The sequence below is a fragment of the Crinia signifera genome, chromosome 5 (genome assembly GCF_055691185.1).
Source record: "Crinia signifera chromosome 5, ASM5569118v1, whole genome shotgun sequence".
Classification (NCBI taxonomy): domain Eukaryota; kingdom Metazoa; phylum Chordata; class Amphibia; order Anura; family Myobatrachidae; genus Crinia; species Crinia signifera.
In genome coordinates, this window is record NC_139221.1 from 276,228,623 (window position 1) to 276,245,182 (window position 16,560).

At 47.2% G+C, this 16,560-nt stretch overlaps 1 long non-coding RNA gene across 2 annotated transcripts in view; it reads left to right on the top strand.

Annotated features, from left to right (window-relative positions):
• Window positions 1-16,560, top strand: part of LOC146079707 (uncharacterized) — a 68,422-nt gene that overhangs the window by 33,602 nt on the left and 18,260 nt on the right. The gene's annotated exons all lie outside the window — the stretch shown is intronic.

Here is a 16,560-nt window from a genome sequence, read left to right on the forward strand (position 1 = left end):
AATGTATACGCCATAGACAGAATATGAACAGGGATCACCATTCAAAAGAATAGTGATTCCTAATTTACTAAGCGGCTGTATTGAAAATACGGCAGCTAATTATCTGTAAACGGACGCTAATTGCCAGCCAAATGCACCAGGAATGCACGTATGCATTCGTATTAAGAATACGAATACAAATTTTCGTATTCTTAGTAAATTTCCCCCATTGAGTTATTGAATTCAAGTTCATACAAGCATGTAAAGTAATGATATCTATTGAAAAAGTTTTTAATTTGTTAGGTTGGGGAACAAAGAAGCACCCATCAATCAATTATGTGTGTTTTGCATTGTTAATTGTGCTAGACCATTGTCATATCACTACATACTCATGTCATCCATATATGTGTATGACTGTATTTGCATGTACTGTTACACAGAGTAATTAGACAATTAAAACTGAAATAGGGAGGAGATTATGGCCCGGCTGAGAGACGTTTTATATTGTAGTAAGTGCCAATAGATGATGGTAGACACGTCTCATTGGCGGTGTTGGGCACTCCCAATGGGCGGTGTTAGACACGCCCAATAGGTGGTGCTAGACGCACCCCCTAATAAAATGTGCTGTGCACCCCTATGGTGTACATGCGCACACACAGTGTTTGCCCACTTTAACATCTCCTGAATGGTATTCCATTCAGCTATCAGAGTACCACAGAGAGAATTTTCACTGCTTTTTATACATATTTTGTACTATAAACTCCTCTGTGATCTGTAGAGCTTGGATATGTGCTTAGTTAGTTCTAGATCCCAGTGGGAGAAAATCTCCCTGACGTCACAAACACATGACAACAAAAGGAGGTGCAAGTTCCGAGCACGGTAGCCCAAATGTACTCACTTCACGCTTCAGGCACAATGCCTGGCTCCGCTCGCCACCTGTTTACTAAAGGCAATAGATGGTGGCTTGGATAGTGACAGCGTGAGCCCACCGACTTCGCTCCCTTCCCCTGGTGTCACAGGTCAGGTGGTTGGGTGTGTCTAAGGTCCTTTCTCCCACTAGGATCTAGCATATGTGAATAGCCCTTATAATTCTATCAAGGATCACTGATAGTAATATTTATGTAGCACGTGACTCTATGTTAAATAAAGACAGCTCTGGCATAAGTGCACTAAGATCTGATTACCCAAGATAGACTGTCGCACGCCAGGCATTCTGAAGATATCATTCTCCTGTTATATAATAACTCCACTCACATCAGCATATTACACATCAGCACTTCAGCCCTTTGGGTTTTGCTATATGGAAACATGCAATGATACTGTACTTCTATCAGTGCAACTGTGTTTGCAGTAAAGGCACATACATTTCTGTACCAGAGAACACTGGTTTATTTATAATGGGTTCAAGGTGTATGGTACACACAGCGCCCTGGGTCACCCCACACAACACACCCTGCATCCATTAACCCTACTCACTCCTCCCTCAGTCGGCCACCTACAGCGCAGCATCAAAAAATCACTGGAAAAATGGCTGCTGCGCATGTGCAGTAGAGGTGTCCCTGTGAACACGAAGTTGCGAGTGGGAGCCATGTTACCGGAGACCTGGGCATGTGCAGTAGACTCTGACACAATGACATAGTCTGCCATCCCATCAGAGAGGAGTGGGCCCAATCAGAGCTTGCACAGGGGCCCCCTCCTCTCTTAAAGTACCCTTGCTTGAGAGACACAGTGATGTGTAATATAACATCTTGTGGTGATGTAACGGAAGACTCTGCAGTTGTGTCTGTGTGTACTGTACATGGGTATGGTGTCTGTGTGTACTGTACATGGGTATGGTGTCTGTCTGTGTGTACTGTACAGGAGTATGGTGTCTGTGTGTACTGTACATGGGTATGGTGTCTGTGTGTACTGTACTTGGTTATGGTGTCTGTGTGTACTGTACATGGGTATGGTGTCTGTGTACTGTACATGGGTATGGTGTCTGTGTGTACTGTACATGGGTATGGTGTCTGTGTGTACTGTACAGGGGTATGGTGTCTGTGTGTACTGTACATGGGTAGGGTGTCTGTGTGTACTGTACTTGGTTATGGTGTCTGTATGTACTGTACATGGGTATGGTGTCTGTGTGTACTGTACATGGGTATGGTGTCTGTATGTACTGTACTTGGTTATGGTGTCTGTATGTACTGTACATGGGTATGGTGTCTGTATGTACTGTACATGGGTATGGTGTCTGTGTGTACTGTACATGGGTATGGTGTCTGTGTGTACTGTACTTGGTTATGGTGTGTGTGTACTGTACATGGGTATGGTGTCTGTATGTACTGTACTTGGTTATGGTGTGTGTGTACTGTACATGGGTTTGGTGTCTGTGTGTACTGTACTTGGTTATGGTGTGTGTGTACTGTACATGGGTATGGTGTCTGTGTGTACTGTACTTGGTTATGGTGTGTGTGTACTGTACAGGGGTATGGTGTCTGTGTGTACTGTACATGGGTATGGTGTCTGTGTGTACTGTACATGGGTATGGTGTCTGTGTGTACTGTACATGGGTAGGGTGTCTGTGTGTACTGTACTTGGGTATGGTGTCTGTGTGTACTGTACATGGGTATAGTGTCTGTGTGTACTGTACATGGGTATGGTGTCTGTGTGTACTGTACATGGGTATGGTGTCTGTATGTACTGTATATGGGTATGGTGTCTGTGTGTACTGTACATGGGTATGGTGTCTGTGTGTACTGTACATGGGTATGGTGTCTGTGTGTACTGTACATGGGTATGGTGTCTGTATGTACTGTATATGGGTATGGATAATTGGATAGACAGCAACTAGGTCTAAAAGCATTAGATCTACACCACTAGGTCGACATGGCTGAAGTTTGACATGGGGTTTGGTCGACAGGGTCATTAGGTCAACATGGGGAAGGTCGACACTCAAAAGGTTGACATGGGGGTTTCATCTTTTTTGTCCCGAATGTCAACACAGTCGACATGAACACTCGCCATGCTTTGGGCACAATAATTTATTCTCCCACCGCGCCCTAGTGGATGGTACGGCATAAAATACTGCCAGTCGGCACATGTCAGCTCAAAAAAGGTGAAAAACCCCAGGTCGACCTTTACACTGTTGACCTTACCCATGTCGACCTAACCCCAGATCGACCTAGTGGTGTCGATCTAGTTTTTGTAGACCTAGTGACCGTATACCCTGTACATGTAACAAAACAACAATGTAAAACATGTAATTATGTACACACTCTAGTAGCTGTGATGTGTACTGCAACATCTTGGGAGAGATCTATCAATCCATGTAGAGAAATAAAGTGAGAAGTTCCTTAAATTTACCAAATAGTTCCTGACCCTCATTTATCTAGCACAGTCTATGAAATGACGAATCTGGTTGCTTTATGCTACTACACTTTATATCTCTCCAGGGCTTCATACCTCTCCCATAAAGGGATTTAAAAAAAAACTGCCGTTATGTGCATATGTATATTACTGTACCTGGGACGGGTGCTGCAGGTGTTACACCTTGTAGTGACAGACCCAGCAGACGTGTAACATTAGGACAAATATATCTGTACCTGAGACAAACACTGTGATGTGTTATAGAATATCATGTTTCACTGAGTCCCTGCATCTGTATATACTGTATGCAACAATATGACAGGTATTAGTGTATCTGAGACAGAAGCTGTGATGTGTAATACTGATACACCATGCAATTGTGTGTGTGAGAGTATGTGTATATATGTAACAATATGACACGTGGGGGCTAGTGGCAGGGAGTGTCACTGTCAGACCCTGTAGGGGGCAGGGGGTGTTGATATTAGACCTCTTAGATTGGGGGGGGGGGGTTGTGTTGCCATTAGACCTTTTAGAGGGGTTTGCTGTAAAGGGGGGGGGGGCGCAGGGGGTGTTGCTTAAGTCAGAGTGTTATGTGTAATATAATGATGGTAGTTGTGTCCTGCGAGCGTTGTGTAAGAGTTTCTCGCTGCTGGCACTGAGGCTCTCCCTCCCCCTCCTTCCTGTCTGGGCTGCAGCAGCCGGGCGCTGGAGCTGCAGCAGCCGGGGAGCGGGGCTGGGGCTCAGCCCGGTGTTATGTAACCACAGAGCAGCCTGAGGCTCTGGCCGCCTCCCATCCCATACATCCCAATTATCCGGCATCAGCAGCATCACGGGGGGAGGCCAGGCAGCAATTACAGGAGGCGCTGCTCTGCTACTCTCCTTAACAGCATAGTGCAGCAGCAGTAGCAACAGGCTTTAGAATGGCAGCAGGTGGGGAAGCAGCACTGACCATTCCCTTCCCCCTGAGCTGCTCCTGTGCCCCACCTGTCTGTCCTGCCCTCCATGCCTCCTCCCCCATGCACCTTCACACACCTGTGAGCAATGTCATATATAATGCACACCTGCTCAGGGCACTGTACATGAAGATGCACACCCACCATCATATGTATGCATATATAACATGCATACCACGTAAAGGAAAATGTAATGTGCAAGTGGACATTTAAAAAAAAAGCAAGTTATTTTAAGGGATGGATCTTTAAATCTTGGAACAGCAGGACAGCTGCTTAATAAAGCTGGCCATGCACTGCACTATAATCCTGCTAACCAGCCACCTGATGCCGCTCTCAGACATGTGACCTGGAATTTGCCAAGTCTAGCAAGTCGGCAAATTCACAGGTTTCATGTCTAGGGAATCGCTGATTGCAGGTAATAGACTCACCCGGGGGTAATAAGCTATCCATGCCGCTGCTGATAAGGGATATTGTTTCTCTTGCCTTAGGCAGGCGAAGCAAAATCCCAGAAAACAGGTCTGCGGCAGCAAAAAACACACAGGTTTCATTGAAACTGTTTTCGTGACAACAATCCATATTGGATAGCCTGATAAAAAAAAAACATTGGTAAAACATTTTGTACCTGATGTTTTATAAGGGACTATAGGATATTCCTGTATCTTGAGTACAGAAGCAAAAATCTCATGTTGTTGCATGTGCAGTAACCTAGGATTTTATTTCTCGTGGGAAAGTGGTATAAATGTCTGGTTTGAATGATTAGTACGGTACTGATCATTTAAAACCTAACAATGTAGGTAACATTTGGGATTTTTCAATTTGGTTTAGAAATCTGTCCAATCCACTTGACGGTATTCAGCTACCTTTAGGCTGTAACTGGAGATCACCTCCATACAGTATGTTGGATAGTCGACCCTTCCTAGCTATCTGTCAGCTGGTATACTATATGATCAAGGGGCCGCCATCAGTGGGTGCACCATGGATAATTTGCACCCATTAATGGCCAATCCTGGTGGTGTTCATGGCAGATCAATCAGGGGTGGGGTTTAGCAGAACTTCAGATTCATGACTAAGGCCCTTATTCTGATTGACGCGTACTTTACCGCATACTTTCGGATCGCGTCTTTACGGCGTCTGCGCATGCGTGGAGAACGCTACGCGCATGTGCCACGCCTTGACTCCGTACCTGTTCGGGCAAATCCCGTACAAAACTGGTCACCGCAATCATTCGGGAAATATGGGCGTATTATGGGCGTCATGCGGAATGACACATGGGCGTAGTTTCAAAGTGGGCAAAACGGGGCGGAAACATGGGCGGACACGGGGGAGTACACTTATGTTGGGGGGCGTGCATTCGGATACCACTCCGAATGCACGCGAACAAAAAGGGAAGAAATGTGCGGTGTCCAAAAGGCCACTATTGCTTTGCGGACACCACTCGTTCCTGCGGGAGGCGAACGGACCGCCTAATGACTACAAGCATTAACACCTGAACCCAATAAAATCGACTCCTTTACTCATTACTCACTAATAGGACGCTTGTCAGTGCTTTAATTGAAACCATTGCTGCTTCAAGGAAACCTTACTAATCACCCACATATGCTGTACTTCTGACACACTTTAAACCTGCTAACAATGGACATGACTGAATATTAATACTAGCAATACACATGTGTATGCGACATGTACTAATTAAACCACACAATTGTTGTAAAGTAAAGAAATTTATTTATATACATTTCACAGTCAATGCCACTGTGATGCAATGACAAAAAAATAAAAATACCAAAAAAAACAAACCATGGCAGGAATGTACCAAAATAAATTATAATACAAAACAAATATAATTGCACACAGATGGACTCCAGCACCTCCTATGTGCCACTGCACATGCAGCCAGTGGGAAATGAGGAGGCTGCTGGCCCTTCTACAGCAGGCCAACCTGCACCTGACCATTCTACAGCAGGGCAACCTACACCTGGCCCTTCTGCAGCAGGCCAACCTGCAGCTGGCTCATATGCACCATCAGCAGAATCATTTGGAACACAACCGGGGACTTAGCAACATCACATCAAGTGCAGCTGACAGTAATGGAAGGCAAAAGAGGGCAACAGGGGAACCAAAAAGGACATTTGAAGCAAGGGCTCATCTGGTTACACTCAGCACGTGATTGGACACAAGAAGCTGACACACACAGTACAATGGAAGATTTGGGATGAGATAACGGTGGAGATTAATGCAGCCACAAGTTCATTTTCGACCACGTTTGGCCTTGGTAGGCTCCTTGGCCTGTGCAGCAGCTCTTCGGGCACGGCCAGATGCTGGGGCAGGTGGAGCAGATGCTGGTGAGGGGTTGGCTGGTCTACCCCTCCTGCCAGCAGGGAGTGTTGCTGGTGGTAATGCACCAGAAACGGATGACATTAGGACCCTGTTGCTGGTAACTAGCTCCACCATAAGCTCATTATGGTGGAGGAGGAGATCATTTTGGCGGGTGGCTTGCTCGGCCAGCACCTGAGCACTTGCAGCCATGGCCTGATGCGCCTCAGCCATGGCCTGCAGGCTCCCAGCGATGGCCTGCTGGGTGCTGACCAAGCTCGCCATGATCTCCTCGGTCCTATGCATCCGTTCTGATGCCAACTCTCCCTGCTGGTTTATGTCCCCAAGCATCTGGGCCAACCTGGCCAAATCGGCTTGGGCCGATGGCTGCTGCTGCACAGGCCTACCACTGGGGCCAGGTGGCACGGACTCCTCCACCTCCTGACCAGAGTCGTCACCAAGCAGTGGGGTGTCTGTGGAAAATGATAAACACAATTAGGACACATTCTAAGATAATTACTTGCACAAGTTTATGGCATGACAAATATTTACCTTCAATAAAAGACGCAAACACTTCAGCTGGGGCCTCGCTATCCATCGTGCTCACCCCCCTGACCTCCTCAACTGATACACAGCTCTCGGCCATCAACTCCAGGGGGGTGAACTCTAGCCCTGATGGCATGGGCCCGGCCCCAGATGTCTGGCTGTGTTCCCACCGCTTGGTCATCTTCCTCTTCAGGTTGGTTTTGAAGTCCTGCCACCTGCAATGTAAGTTGACATATTAATACATGTCACTCCAGATGTTTGCTGTTGCTGCCATTGCTCTGTGCTACATATTACGACATGTGCTTAATGTCCAAAAGATAACATTACATGCAACTATGATATCAACCGTTACAATACACATTCACAATCACCCTACTCTAACTCTCAACCAAATAACATGTCAATAATGTCTGTGTATGGTAACAACCTCACCGGCCATTTGCAAAATCCATCTAAGCATGAATTCAATCATTACTTGTCTATTACTGGGCACATGTATCACAAAACAACTTGCCTCTTCTTGACATGGTCGGCCTCACGAACTTGTGGCGCAACTTCATTAATCTCTGCCGTTATCTCTTCCCAAATCTTCCATCTGCGTGTGTGTGTCAGCCTCTCTGATGGACACTCAATCAAATCACGTGCTCGGGGAACCAGGATGGCAAGCTCCTGTGCTTCATATGCCTTATTTCTTGTAGTTGGTTCCTCTGTTGCCCTCTTTCTCCCCTTGCCACGTCCATGGCCACGCCCCCTGGCACGTGTCGCTGCACTTGAAGTGCTGGCCATAGTACTATCTTGTGAAGTCCCCGGTTGTGTTCCAAAAGATTCTTCTGATGGTGCATATGAGACAGCTGCAGGTTGCCCTGCTGCAGAAGGGCCAGGTGTAGGTTGCCCTGCTGTAGAATGGTCAGGTGCAGGTTGCCCTGCTGTAGAAGGGCCAGCAGCCTCCTCATTACCCACTGGCTGCATGTGCAGTGGCACATAGGTGGTGCTGGAGTCCATCTGGTCAAATAGTTGCTGCAGCTCCTGGTCCACCTCTGGTTGTGATCCAGACATGTTAGCAACAACATTGTCACATTCTAATACACCTTTATATACTGTTTGTGTATCCTGTTTGGCGGACATCCGCGGCAGCTGCGTTCCGTGCACGAGCGTACGTCGCTGTTTTTTCGCGCCGCATACGGTGGCGGAAATTCCATTGTGTAAAACCTGGCGAAACTTCTACATGAAATACTGGTCACCAATTCTAACATTGCATAGAATCTTCTGATACACCTGTGACTATCGCACAATACACATGCTATTTGCTAGCATGACATGACATTTGGTTCATGACTACTGTGGTATTGTGTCGTTTGATTGCAAGCTAAAAGTAGCCCAATCCCTTAGAAAATCCAGCCCACAAGTCATGCAATACTCATCACTACTGTTCTAGACCACACATGTGACAGGCCTATAAATAGTGAGTTGCTGCTAGAATCATTTGTCTCCAGATCTGGACTTGTCAGGGTCTAAGGTAAGCTCTTCCATGGTCCTTGTAGATATGTTATCCATTAACAATGTAAGTGTATGAATGTATGCACCATTGCCTCACTGACTACAGATTGTTGGGCCAGCAAAGTCTTTGTAGCATTATTGCAACATGTCACATGTTCACTATTTCACTCACAGGTCTTAAACCTGTGTGTGTTCATCTATTGCAGGACAACATGTCCCAGCAATAGCTGGAATGTCTCATAGTACATGATGTCGGCAACAAATGCAGACACCTTTGATACTCAAGTAGTGTTTAGTAGTTCGATGTTGTAAGCATCTGTGTGTTTAGGACGGTGTGTATTGAGTTCATATTATTGTTACATCATTATAGAGTCAAATGGATCTTCGGGATTTTACGGGGCGGCCATCTATTGTACGTATTGAAGCCTACAAATCTATTTGTAGTGGGATATGGCCATTATGTGCATAGGTGCATCAGTATTTATGTTCATTTCTTTATAGGTTGCTGAAGCAATGATGCGGGACATGGAAAGGAGGCTAAGGGCACTTGCGGCTCTCCCCACTCGTCGCCCAAGGAGGCCAGGACGTGCTAGAATCTATCGCACACGGGTGACTCTGTTTGCTATGCCCGATGATGAGGTACTTACTAGGTACCGGTTACCGCCACATGTAATTCTGGATCTGCTCTCGTTAATTGAGAGTGATCTGGAACCTCTACACGGGATCACGACAGCAATTCCGCCTCACACACAGCTGCTGGCGGTGTTGCATTTCTGCGCCTCAGGATCATTCCAACAAGTAGTGGCAGTACTTGCTGGAATATCTCAGCCGGCCTTCTGCCGAATCCTGAGGCGTGTGACGTCGGCCATGTTCAGGCGCAAGGGGCACTTCATGGGCATGACATTTGCCACCGAGACCCTGCGCAGAAGCCAGCAGGCCTTCCATCAAATTGCTGGCTTCCCTAATGTGATAGGGGCTGTGGATGGCACCCATGTACCATTTGTGCCTCCATCTCGAAGTGAGAAGATATATAGGAACCGCAAATTGTTCCACTCACTGAACGTGATGGTGGTATGTGGCCCATCCATGGAGATTCTCGCCTTCAACTCGAAGTTTCCCGGAAGTGCCCATGACTCTCATGTCATCCGACAAACCGGGATATGGCAAGAAGGAGCTGGAAGGCCGTGATGCGTGGGTTCTGGGTGACTCCGGTTACCCATGTACGCCCTGGCTACTTACGCCGTACAGCTCCCCAGCACCGGGCCCACAGGAGGCATTCAATCGGGCGCATGTTGCCACCAGGCAAGTGGTGGAGTGCTCAATTGGCCTTTTAAAGGGTCGATTTAGAGTGCTCCACCGCACTGGTGGTGACTTACAGTATGCGCCTCAAATGGTGTCGAGGATCGTGGGCCTGTGTATATTTTTCCACAACATTGCTGTGCGGCGTGAGATACCCTTTGATGAGTGGGAGGTACCATCTGAGCCGCAAGATCCGCCCATGCGCCCATCCCGCGCCCCTGAATGCCGGAGGGGATACCAGCTGCGGGACTCTGTGGCGCAAAGATACTTCAGGTACATTTTATCTAGTGGACCAGAACACACCAATTGTTGTAAAAATCACCCCTTCAAATAAGTACAGTGTGGTAGTTGTCAGTGTTACAAAACGACAATTAGCCAGCCTGCCCTCCTAATGGCAAAGAAATAGTAGATATTTATCATATGTGCTTAGTTTTGGGGGAAGTACAATATAGGTGCTCATTATTATACCTTGTACAAGGGATCTTATGTGTTTGTTATATCTTCATTATTGTAGTTGATACTATCCCTGATGACTGGTGAGTACATTGATTTATTCTCTAATGTGTTGGGGATTTTTTCCTGTGTTGATGTATGATTTGTTTGCAGATATATATATATATATATATGATATTTCAATTTATTAACATGTTTAAACATTTCAAGGAGCAGGCAGGCAGGCAGCCAGGCAGGCAGGCAGCCAGGCAGGCAGCGCTGGTGTATAATGCTGGACTCAGGATACCTGCAAGTATGTGTATGTGTCTTTTAAACATAAATGTACGCATACACATAGATGCATAGAGTAAGTAATGCTAAGTACAGCTATGCGTTGCTAAGCTATAGCACGCGTTGCTTGGCGGAGCGAGGCCTTATTGGATTTGCTAAGTGCATACACACTGTGTTTTATATATATCAGATTTGCTCATTCCCATACATCAGCACTACTGTTTTTAAGGCATGCGAAATTGTCACCATTTGTGTTGGCGCAGAGACGCTGTTCATGTAAAGATGAACAATAAAGTTATTAACACAAATAACTGTGATAAACCAATGACACCACCTGATTGGTTGATTGATGCCATTGTTAACATGGCGGAGACACGCAGGGCAGAGCCATTTTTCGCCTGCGGAGCTGAGGGCTCTGGTCTCCGTCATGGAGACAAGGCTGGGCCGTGCGGGGCCCTTTATCACAAATGGGCAGAAGCGGCGGGCCTATGCTGCGGCAGGGCGCCGGATTTACGCCCGCACCCGGGTGCGGAGGAGCATCGGCCAGCTCGAGAGGCGGTGGTCGGACCTCCGCAGGCGCCAGCCCCAGCTTCTCCAGCAAATTAGGGGCGAGATAGCTGATTGTGAGTATTTTAGCTATGAAATTTCGCACTTACATCATACCATCTATAAACAATAAAATGTGTCTCATGATAAGTGGGTGTCCATGGGTTTAAAAGTCCATAGACTGTTATGTGTGCTTCTTCCTGGTTAACATGCAGTCATGTGGCTTTTATATGTAATGACATAGCATTCATGATTCAGATGCATACAATGTGCCAGATCTAATATGTGTTCAACATTGATAAATGCCAAGGTTGTAATGATTGAACAAATTACTAACAATCACATAATAACTTAAATGTCACATTTTGGAGTCCATTAACAGTAAGGAGCTACTTTCAAGCATCGTTTGCCAACATTATCACCCTTCCATGTATGTCTTGTTATGGATTACTACATGTGCCCCAATGACCCGACATTGACCATGATTTTGTTTTCTACCACACAGCACGAGCCCGAGCACGACAGGCACGGGAGCAGGCCGAGGCAGCCCTGGCGGAGGAGCAGGCGCAAGAGCGTGATGAGGAGGTGGCGGCGAGGGTGGAGGAGGAGCAAGTGGAGGAGGAGGAGGAAATGGTGGAGGAGCAAGTGGAGGAGGTGGAGGAGATGGTGGAGGAGATGGTGGAGGAGGTGGAGGAGATGGTGGAGGAGGTGGTGGAGGAGGAGGAGGTGCCTGAGGAGGTGGTGGTGGAGGAGGTGGAAGAGGAGTTGGTGGCAGAGGAGGAGGTGGAGGAGGTGTTGGTGGCGGAGGAGGAGGTGGAGGAGGTGGTGGTGGTGGAGGAGGTGGTGGAGCAGGTGGTTGTGGCGGAGGAGGTGGAGGAGGTGATGGTGGCGGAGGAGCTGGCGGAGGAGGTGGCTGAGGAGGCCACGGTTGCCCCAGAGGTGTCCGAATCCGAGGGGGAGGAGGCGTGTGAGGCCCCGGAGTCCCATCAGATCGGTATGTTTACATAATGCATCATTCATGAAGTAGTTGGACTGGTATTTGTTATGTAGCACTGGTGATTAAAAATTTTGGTACAATACTATTAATACAGACCCCAAAGTGGGTAGCTACAGATACAGGTACGGGTTAGATGGGGTGTCCAAGGCATCCCTTTCATCCAGGACACCTCTGAATTACCCAGGTTTGTGGGATGGCTTGGAGCTCCATTTTGACTGCCACATAACCGTTGCAGTTAAACAGGATCCTGGAGTAAAGGGATGAGTGGATCATTTGTGGATTAAATTCACCTGCTGCAAGCGTTGATTATGACCCATCAAATAGTGGAATCTATATTTTTGGTGAATGTTATTTATAAACTATAGGATGTATGCTATAAATGGAGTATGGCCCGGCCTACCTTGGAATGGAGTCACAAGTTGCCAGTGTCCCAGGAGCCTCCTCTACCTAAACACCCCCTGTAGTTCAGATTGTTTTTTTGGCCTCACAGAATTGTAGGTTGGTTTAGACTGAATTATGATTTTGAGGATGTGTACTGTGCATTCCTGACATTTGCATAACTCCCATGCCACGAACCATCACTGAACTTAGACTGAGGAGATTGTGACAAGTTCTTATTGACGGAGGCCATGACATGCTTGTCATTGGTTAGTCATGGGTGGGTTGTGACTGAGAAGAAACACTATGACTGTTATGTCTTCTGCAGAGTAAAGGGTAGAGGGAAAAAAACACAGTATGTAGTAAATAAGTTTGCATGTATGTATATATGTATGTGTCATATCTATTTATCTATGTGTGTCTCTATCTCTCTACATATATATATATATATATATATACACACACATGTCACCTAGCATTTCTGCAATGTATGTAGCAGTATGTGAAATGTATGCATGAATATCATGACTAATTTTTGCCCCTTTGACATGCCCACAGATGCCACAACACCGGCAGATGAGGGGGTTCGTGGGGCCCTCCTGCGTGCGGAACACCATTTACGGCTATTATTAGCCGATCTGCAGGACCTGCGCGATTTACTTCTATAATTTTTTCTTTGGTTTTTTTATATTTAATTGTTAATTGTTCCTGGTAATAAATAATTTATGCAAGTTCAAAGTTGTTGGTTTTCTTTGCACATTAAACAGTATATGTGTAGATTGTTTATAATATTTTACACAGGGTCTAATACAAACCATTGCACTTCAATTGCTGTAAGGGTTAATGTGTGCAATGCATGTGTTAGGCATGCTTGTAAGGATATATTGGAATCTAATTGATTCCAATTCCAAATAAGCATTTTTTTATGAGGATAGGTAATTGAATAAGTGGGTCATGTGATGTATTGCAGAATTGACATAATAGTGGGTTGTTTGGCGTAAATACACCGCTTACGGGCGGTAGCACCGCTTGGCTCCCGTTCGGATGCGGTATTCCCGAGCATACTCTGTAATACTCTGTAATACCGTGCAGAATCGGAGTGTTTCTCCCGCACACGCATGGTTTGTATGTCGTCCGTAAACACGCCCTGTTCTTAAAGAGTGAGTCCGTCCGAATGCGGAGGACACGTGGGCGTTTCTACGGACGATGGCCGCACGCGGCAGAACACCGTGGCGTGCGGACCGCTCCGTAAGAATGCGGGAATATCCGCACCGATCAGAATAAGGGCCTAAGTCTGTGACCGTGACAGTAATGGGAAAAGCCATCGATGCAGAAGAAATTTCAGATCTCTACCATCAAGCATAATTGTGCGGTGTGTAGCCAACTTAATACGCTGTAAAGTCAACTTGTATGTACAAAATATCTCCATCTCCTACAGGTAATGTTTTATTGGGATGCGGTCAGCATCCTGGATGTCAATGTTGGCATCACAAATTGTCGTCAGAGCACCAGTGCCAGAACTTGGAATAGATCAGGATGCCAATGTCACGGATAAGGGATTTGATGGTATCATGTGGAACTGGAGATGGATCAGAAGGAGAAGGGTTGAAACGGGCAGGTTTAATAAAGGATTTCATATAGGGGAAACAATAGCAAACTCAAATACTCCTTTGAGAAAAGTCAGTGATTAAAGTAATAAAGCAAGTCCTTGGGGTAATGGAGAATTGCTGATGAAGGCTGTAGTGGAGGTAGAAGATGATGACTTGAAGAAGGTAATGAAGACTGGAATTGTATACGGAAAGAAGAATGAAGCTGATGAAAAGACAATTGGATCCAATGAGAAGACCTGGAAGGCTATGGTGACTGAGGCCCTTATTCTGGTTCGTGTGGTAACGGCCGCATGCGGCCGTTCCGCCGATGTTTTCGGTCTGCGCATGTGCAGAGGCTACTCTGCGCATGTGCAGCCGAATTCGCCGTACACGTATTTTGTCCGCCGCAAAGGGGGTGGATAGGGGCGTGAGGGGCTACGAAGCCTCATTTGCATATGCATACGCCCCGCGTTTCATGGGCGTTCCCATGCAAACGCGGGGCGTACGCATGCTAATGAGGCTATGACGCGTGGGTACAGGGCGGGCATCTGACATCGCCGGATGTCAGCTGCCCGCCCCCATACAAGATTTCACACGGACAAGTGTCCGTGTGGTCTTGTGTAGCGGGACCTGGTGGAGCGTGCGGCCCTGCATTCGATGTTCGGCGACCATCGAATGCAGGGGCTGCTCCCACCATGGAGGAGGCGTATCCCCGTACACATTCATGCGGATCGCCACATGTCCGCGTACGGACGGCCGTGGCGATCCGTATGGAAGGCGGGGATTCGCCTGGTGCGGTCAGAGCCGCATATGCGGCTCCGGCCGCACCGATCAGAATAAGGGCCTATGACTGGAACCGGACTTGGAGCTGGAACCAGACTTGGAGCTGGGACTAGAGAGCACTTTGAAGATCCAGTGGAACCCAGTGGACTGGAGCAGACAAATGGACCAGCCTGTGTAGACTGCGATGGGGTCAGAGGCCAGCTGGAATAAACCAAAAGGCATGTCCGAGCAAGCAGCAGGCACTAGGAAATAGTCAGGAATCTTCCCAAGGATATGCACAGCTCAGAAGACTTTTTGTACTGACCCTGATTAGCTTAGGCAGAACACCTATATACCTAGAGGGCAGCTGCCATTGGCTAATCAGGACAGAGAGGTAGGAAATACTCTAACCTGGCCCAATCACTCAGTTGCCCTGAACCAAGATGGCGGCGCCGGTCTCCCAGCGCCACCAAGCATGCCAGACTCAGTGCTGCACCTCCAGTTCCCCCTGTTGCTGCTCACAAGGCCGCCATGTTCCGTCGCCGCCCGCCTGTCCTGTGAGTCTGTCGGACATGGACGTGCAGTACTGTGCCATGTATTGCGGCAGCGGTATGTGACTGCCAACCTCGCCAACCCGAATTTAACTATGCCAGACAGGTTAGAGTCAGGCCTGGGAATAGTGGTGGGTGGGGGGGGGGGGGGGGTTTAGGCACTAGTGGGGGGACTTATGGTTAGGCTGGGGTGGTTAGGGTTAGGCTGCAGGGAGGATGGGTTAGTTTTGGCACTTAGGATGGGGGTTAGGCTGCAGGGTGGGGGGTTAGGTTAAGGCAGCAGGGTACAGGGGTTAGAGTTAGGCACTAGCAGGGAGGGTTAGGGTCAAGATGAAGGGTTAGGGTTTTAGGGGACAGGGTTAACTCAGGTATGGAGCCTATGTCAGGATTCTCCGTATCGGGATGCCAGGGTCAGTTTTCTGATCACGGTATCCCCACCACCGGGATTTAGTATGTAGACCATTATATTTCAGGCACCTTCTGGTTGCATCAGACATATGTGACAGCTAAAGTTGGCTCATATGTTTACATCGACCATCCATTAGAACTTCATAGTATTTTGTTTAGCTTGCAGGATCTTGTGACACATGAGATATGATGTTATGATATTGTATTCTGGGCCTAATTCAGCTTCAGTTGTAATTGCAGGAAATCTCACAGAACTACAACATGCAGGGGGGAGTGGTGTGCAGCACAGGACAAGGCTGCCACGCATGCCAGGTCCCTCCCCGCAATGTGATTGCAAAATTTTGTTTTATGGGTGCAATGTGTGTGGTGTATGGAGTAGGTGTGGGGAGGGGGGTTAGTGGGGTTATACTGAATTCAGGACACTTGCCCACTTTTTAATCTGACCAATCTGTCTAGTGTGATCAAAAATCTGGTAATGTATTAAAGCTTATGGCAATCCTTTTCTCCCAAAAGCTGAAAAATGGACAAAAATGATTATTTAGACAAATCTGTCAGAGCAAATTGATTTAACCAATTTGTCTGAATGACCATTGTGTATTATCACGGCGCCCATGTCCGCGGATCGCATGTCATATTGCATACAATGCGATTTAGCACACCACCACTAGCCA